Source organism: Gekko japonicus, unplaced genomic scaffold (genome assembly GCF_001447785.1).
Source record: "Gekko japonicus isolate JY-2015 unplaced genomic scaffold, Gekko_japonicus_V1.1 scaffold1979, whole genome shotgun sequence".
Lineage (NCBI taxonomy): Eukaryota > Metazoa > Chordata > Lepidosauria > Squamata > Gekkonidae > Gekko > Gekko japonicus.
In genome coordinates this window covers 6,695-13,388 of record NW_015173730.1, presented here as the reverse complement: position 1 = coordinate 13,388, position 6,694 = coordinate 6,695, and positions in this window count along the sequence as shown.

The following is a 6,694-nucleotide window of genomic DNA, read 5'->3' as shown; positions in this document are numbered from 1 at the left end:
ACTGAATGGTCCCAGATTGTCAACTATTTCTTTAAGTACTAACTTCATTAGAACAGTAGTAATGATACTTTGATGATCAGCAGCTTTGATACTTAAGCCAATGACAAAAAAACCCCTCTCTCCTTATGTTATAGTTTTTTAAAAATGAAATCATGAAAACAGAAATTAATTAGCAGCTATTAGAATACAAATTTCACTAAGTAAGAAGAAAGACATACTTTGTGTTCAGAGATCCCTACAGTTCCAGCCCTGCCACCACAGCAGCCATTTTGTGTTGGCTGAGCCGAGCTCTCAGCACAGCCATTTTGTGGTGGAACACAATACTATTCTAGCATTCCAGTAGTACCCATGGGCTCTACAAGGCCTGGAGACCTATGAGGAAAGGCTGAGGGACTTGGGAATGTCTGGAGAAGAGGAAGTTGAGGGGGGGGACAGGATTGCCCTTTTTAAGTATTTGAAGGGCTGCTACTTAGAGGGGGGCAGGAAGCTGTTCCTGTTGGCAGGAGAGGGGAGGACTCGCAATAATGGGTTTCAGTCAAGGGCAGGAAGGTACCAGCTGAATATCAGGAAAAACTTTTACAGTAAGAATTGTTCAACAGAGGAATCAGCTACCTAGGGAGGTGGTGAGCTCCCCCTCACTGGCAGTCTTTAAGCAGCGGCTGGACGTACACTTGTCAGAGATGCTCTCGGCTGAACCTGCATTGAGCTGGGGGTTGGACTAGATGACCTCTATGGCCCCTTCCAACTCTGTGATTCTAGGATTCTAACCCTCAGGCTTTCAAGCCATCCTTCCCTAGGTCCATCTGTCTGCCCTAGTCCTACACAGCATCACAGAAATTCAACCAACAGTATTCAGGACTCTTTGCTTACTCCACCCATCTGTGACATTGAGACAGTTCTGCAGGTCTCTGCCACAGGATTCCCCACCGGGGGGAAAGAAAAGAAAAACCAATTATGTAGCACATTATAATATAGATTATCCTGGAAACAAGGAAGAAATTGATGCCCTTCTGCCTGGAGAAGCCTTAGGCCTCTGTGAAATCTCTCATCATTTCTGCTGTAAGGTGCATGATAAATACCAGGCTTTGCTTAGTCCTTCTGAGATCGCTTTTTCATTTTTAATTAAACCCAAAAAAGAAAAGAAAAAAAACAGCTTACTAAGAACTTCTACTGGAAACCAGAGGGAGTTAGGTGGTTTAATTGGCCTCTGATACCTTCAATGAATGCCGTTTTGGGGAAGTGCTTTGGGGAGGAGCAAACCAATTATGCACAAATACCTGCCTTGGCTCTGTTTACATTTGCCCCAGTCCTCCTACTGCCAGAACTGCAACTAAAAATATATTTTTTCCCAAATGTAAGGCTGCGGTCACCCTGGAGGCTTTGCCCAATCTGGCTGCACCTCTGTTTGCCGCAGTTTAAATAGTTGTGGGAAATTTTGATCAAACATCCCACCCTGAACAGGCTTCTCTGTGCGCTTGCCCCATGGTCCATTGTTCAGATTGTTGCGGCACTCTTTGTGTGTGTGTGTCTTTCACCCGTGTGCATAAGTGTGTATCCGAATCTCCGTCTCCTTTTGACAGCTCCACAATCTCTCTGCCAAGTACTCCAGCCCTTCTCAGCCTCCTTCCCTTCGCCTGTCTTCTGTGGAATACATGGGGATGGGTTCGGACAGACGTAAATGTGGAGTGGAAGTGCTGGCATCCCTAAATACTGGACTCCCCCCGGTGCCTGATTACTTCCAAAGCGAGGCAAAGCAGGGTGCCCACGACTGGGGCACAGAAGACAGATGTTGTCTGATCGTGCTCTTTAAATCCGCAAAGAATGCCACTATATCAACGCAAACTGCTTGTATGACTGCAGCCTAAGACGGGTTGTTTCAAGTGACAACATTCATCCGTGCAGAATGAGGTGCTATAAACTGGAATCTACTGGTTACTGACCTGCCTGCTTCTCGGCAATCATATTGAGGAATTTCAGACAGGCAATATATTCCGGAAGAGGAACGGTTCCCAAACGGTTTCTGGTCTGTCATTTCAGACAGAACCGTTTGAGAACTGGTTCCCTTCCGGAATATATTTGTCATTTCATACACAATCGCTTCTGCCCCATTTAGGAAACGGGGCTGAAGCGTTTTACCTGTCAACCGCTTCCAAGTACGCCTCAGTTTCGTCTCCCGGTTCCAATGCGCTTTTTCCCGCCGTTTTCCACCCGCATGGGCAATTGCCGGCTTTTTTTTTTTTGAATGTTCGCTTTATAGCATTATAGCGCTATAACGCTATAACGAAATAGCATTATATCAATCCCATTGGAATGCATGGCGTGTTTTGTTATATTGCTATAGCGCTATAAATCGAACGTTTTTTAAAAAAAAATCCGGAGATCGCCCGCACAGACGAAAAACGGCGGGGAAATGTGGTGCAGTCTGAAATGGCAAACCGCTTCAGATCCAGCTCTTTACCGGAAGTTGAAAGCCATGTGTGAAATGGCAGCCCTATACCGGTTCACTTCAAAACGGATCATTACCGGCTTGAAACCGGGTGAAACTGGGTCATGTGAAATTCCCCATTGTTCAAAAGGATGACTTGTGAATTTCGATGCAATGCAAAACTAATATGTAACATTTTACAGTTAGAGCACTTCAAGTGGCAGGTCTACCTTTGTTCACGCTAAGAAGTCTGCGAAGAATACGAAACTACACAACACCAGATATTTAACCTGGGTGTCATATGAGACCGCTTCTCAGAGAATAACTGCAAGGTCTTCACTTGGCCTGGTGGACCTGCCGGTGTCCAAATCCAGTGGAGAGTAAGCCAACGTCTCCCCATTTTCGGGAACTACTTCAGTGGAAGGGAATACAGATCCTGGGTCCTATGCCTCACGTCCATCATGATGTTAATAATCCTTAATGAGCAATGAATACTGGTTACCATCTTAACCTCATGTTGTGGCAGTGAAGGGAGGCTAAGACTTAGAAAAAGTAGGATGCCTGGACTCTTATCAGATACCAAGAAAAGAGTTTGTTCAAGACAAAAGGAAGCCTGGCTTATTCTCAGACTCAAGGATTCCCTCCTCCAACTGAGCATGAAGCCACAATCAAAGACTTCCTGCTTTAAGAAGTCTTTGGTCTGACTCCAGCTTCTTGTGATATCCAAATTAGGGCACCTTAACAAACTGGGTTCTGTTTTGTTCCCAGGATTCTGACCTGAAACGGAAGTTGGGTTTGGAGTAACTAGGAGTAACTTGTGGCCCTTTCTTACAGGCTCAGGATTTGGAATAACTTGTGGCCCTTCCTTACATGGCCAGGGAAATGCTGACTGCCACTTTGGGGTCAGGAAGCCATTTTTCTCCAAGCCACTTTGGGTTTTTGTCATCTTATGGGCATGGAACAGCTGTCACTGGGGGTATGGAGGGGGAGGTATTTGTGAATTTTCTGCACTGTACAGGGGGTTGGACTAGATGACCCTGGAGGTACCTTCCAACTCTATGATTCTATAAAAGAAAAAACGCTCCGTTTATTACGTTCCCAAAGTTGGCCACTGCAGCAAATCACAAGTTAGACTGAACTGGGAAGGTTTTGATCACGGCTCCAAGTAGAAAGGGAAGAGGCAGGGAACAGATGATCCAAAGAATAAACCTGACTTGTCCTCATCACAAAGAAGCCCCAGTCTGTTTGTGACATCTGAACCTAGGCCTGGTAGGTACAAGGGGTTAGAAAGAGCCGTCAAGTTGCAGGTAACCTCGTAGGGCTTTCAAGGCAAGAGATAAACGGAGGTGGTTTGCCATTTCCTGCCTCTGCATAGCAACCCTAGACTTCCTTGGCGCTCACCCATCCAAGTACTAACCAAGACTGATCCTGTTTTGTTTCCTAGATCTGACAAGATCAGGTACACTTTGGAAGCAAAATCTGAGCCAACTGCCCTCTTATCCATTACACGCCACATCAGCTCTCAGAATAAAAAAAAAGACTGGATTCAAATCCTAACTGTGACTTCAGAGCAGGGGTGTCAAACATGCGGACCGGGGGCCAGATCAGGCCCCCAGAGGGCTTCTATCAGGCCCGCAGTGGAACTGGCTGTCTTCTGCTTCTTCTTCCAGTTCTGCTGCTGCTGCATCATCGTAGGTTTGCAGCTTACAGATACACACCTGAACAGCATACTCAAGATTGCAACAGCACAGGCAGTTGGATATAATAATTCAGAGCAAGAGGTGTCAGTTATCAGGCACTGTTAAATAAACAAAATATTGCAAGAGTGCTAATGTTTTAAGCATGTTTTCATTTTGTGTAAAAAAAACCTCTTTGTGTTTGTGTCCTTTATAAAGTTTATATCTCCGCTACCTGGCATTACATTTGATGACTCACACGGCATGGCCCAACAGAGTCTCATTTATGTCAGATCCGACCCTCACAACAAATGAGTTTGACACCCCTGCTTGAGAGTGTGCGTGGTGACAGGACCCACCCAGGACTTGGAGGGTCAACTTAGCTTGGCTGAGACAAGCCAGACTCAACTGGCAGCTGCAGCAGCCAGTCCAGGACGCACCCAGAGCAGGCAGGGCGGGACTGCAGACTCTAAGTTCAGCCTGGCAGCCAGGGGGGGAGCCAGTCGCAAGCCTTGCCTGGGAAAGGGAGCCACCTGGGAGGCAACTGCAGCTGAGACGGGGCTTCTGGGCACTTCTGGTTGGGCGAGGGGGCACAGGGGCGGAGCAAGCTGGGGGAAGGAATGGGAACGGTGGCCTACTGAAGGAGGGTCTGTGGCAGGCCAGGGAGGATGAAGCATCCCTTGTTCAGGCAGTGTGGAAGATCAGAGGATTCAAAAAGATGGAGGGATGTGGTGCAACCCCCTCCCCTCTCCAGGTCCTCTACTGCAGAGGTCATGGCAGAGCATGGGCAACACAGCCTTGACCAGGGGAAGGATAGGAATACTCAGGACAACATTAAGAATACCAAAGGAGCATGGCGACTGCTTGGAAATGTTCCTTGCAGAGAGAGGCCTGTGGGCTTCTAAAAGTCCACCATCATCTTCAATTTCAAAACAAAGCTTGGGTCCAGCAGCGCCTTTATTTATTTAGTTAGTTATTTGAACTTTTAGCCCGCCCTCCCAGCCAAAGCTGGCTCAGGGCGGCTTACGAAAACAGATAATTAAATTAAAAACAATAAGAGTAAAACAATTCTAAAACCATAATGAAGTGCTAGTGATCGTTGCTTTAAGTCCAACAAAGTTTTATTCAAGGAATAACCTTTTTTGTACATGCACATTTCTCCAGATACATGTGTGCACACAAAAGCTTATACCCAGAATAAAACTTTGCTGGTCTTAGAGGTGACACTGGACTCAACCTTTGTTTTGCGACTTCAGACCAACACGGCTACCCACCTGGATCTGTCTTCAGTTTCAAAGTTATCTGCTGATACCAGTGTTCCAGCCAAACGTGTACCAGATACTCTATTATCTGTATTTTTGCTTCTTCCACCACCCAAAGAGAAACCACAGATGGCTTTGTCATAAGAACCAAAGGACTCCCGCAAGACAGAAATGGTGACAAATTTGCTTGGGTTGTTTATGCAACGCATATTCCAAAGGCGCACCCTTCACAGATACGGTTCGGCTGCGACGACTCAGCCACCGTCCACCCGGCAGAGTAGATTATCACAGGCAATCTGATGGATGGAGCCTATGAGAAGGAAATTGAACAATGAGCAGAAAACGATAGAGCGAAAAATTGTTAGCCTGGGTCTCGGTGGCTGGAGCAAACAGCCACAATGATCCGGTAATGTGTGCTCGTTCGACGGCGGCAAAAGGGTCTGTCAGGTTTATGGGAACGAATGATACATCTCGAAATTTGCGCAGAAGAGAACAGTTACAGGGGAAGTCACAGGCAAGCTGTTAAAAAAAACAACCTACAGACTCTCGAACCACCTTAAATGCTAACAAACATATTTTGACATAGGTTTTAGCACACCAGAGCACACACTCTCAAATGCATAAAGCTATAAGCAAACTGCGAACAGAAATTCAAATGCCAAATGCAAAGCCTCGTCACGGACGCCATCGCAAACAGAAACGAGAAGAAACCTAGAAGAAAGCAAAGGGAAGACCCCCAATTCATGTAGCACTCCCTGGAAACCTCTTTTAAACAATCGATCAGTGCTGATGAAACTGTGCAGGCGATACAATCCCTCTTGGATTGTACCACTGGAGACTTGAGGGGGGAACTGCATGTTTGACTGCTTCCCTCCATAAAAGAAAAAAAAATACATGTATGCAGAATGCTAGCACATTGGGGAGATGAACAGGAACAAAATCCATCTCCCTGCTGAGTCAATCTTTAACTTGTTGAGAGTTCATGACATGGACAGGCATACACACATGTAGTAGTCCTCTCCCTGTTGTCTGAAGGGGTACTGCATCTGTGTTGGAGATCCTGACGAGAAAGGGAGCGGGCCAGCTCAGCTTGAGAGTCAGAAGCTTTACAAAGACAGTGGCCATGTCACTGCTGGTTCTGTCATCTGACCCCTCCTGAGCTGACAGCTGCAATACTACATTCTGGCCAGACCGAATGGTGGCAGTAGAGTACTACAGAGAATAAACCACCAAGTGTTCTCAATCTATGTATCCCAGAGGCACAGAGAGTTAGGTGCATGGCGCATGTCCCCACAGCATGTCTAGCACTCCACCTCCACCCATTGAGGTAG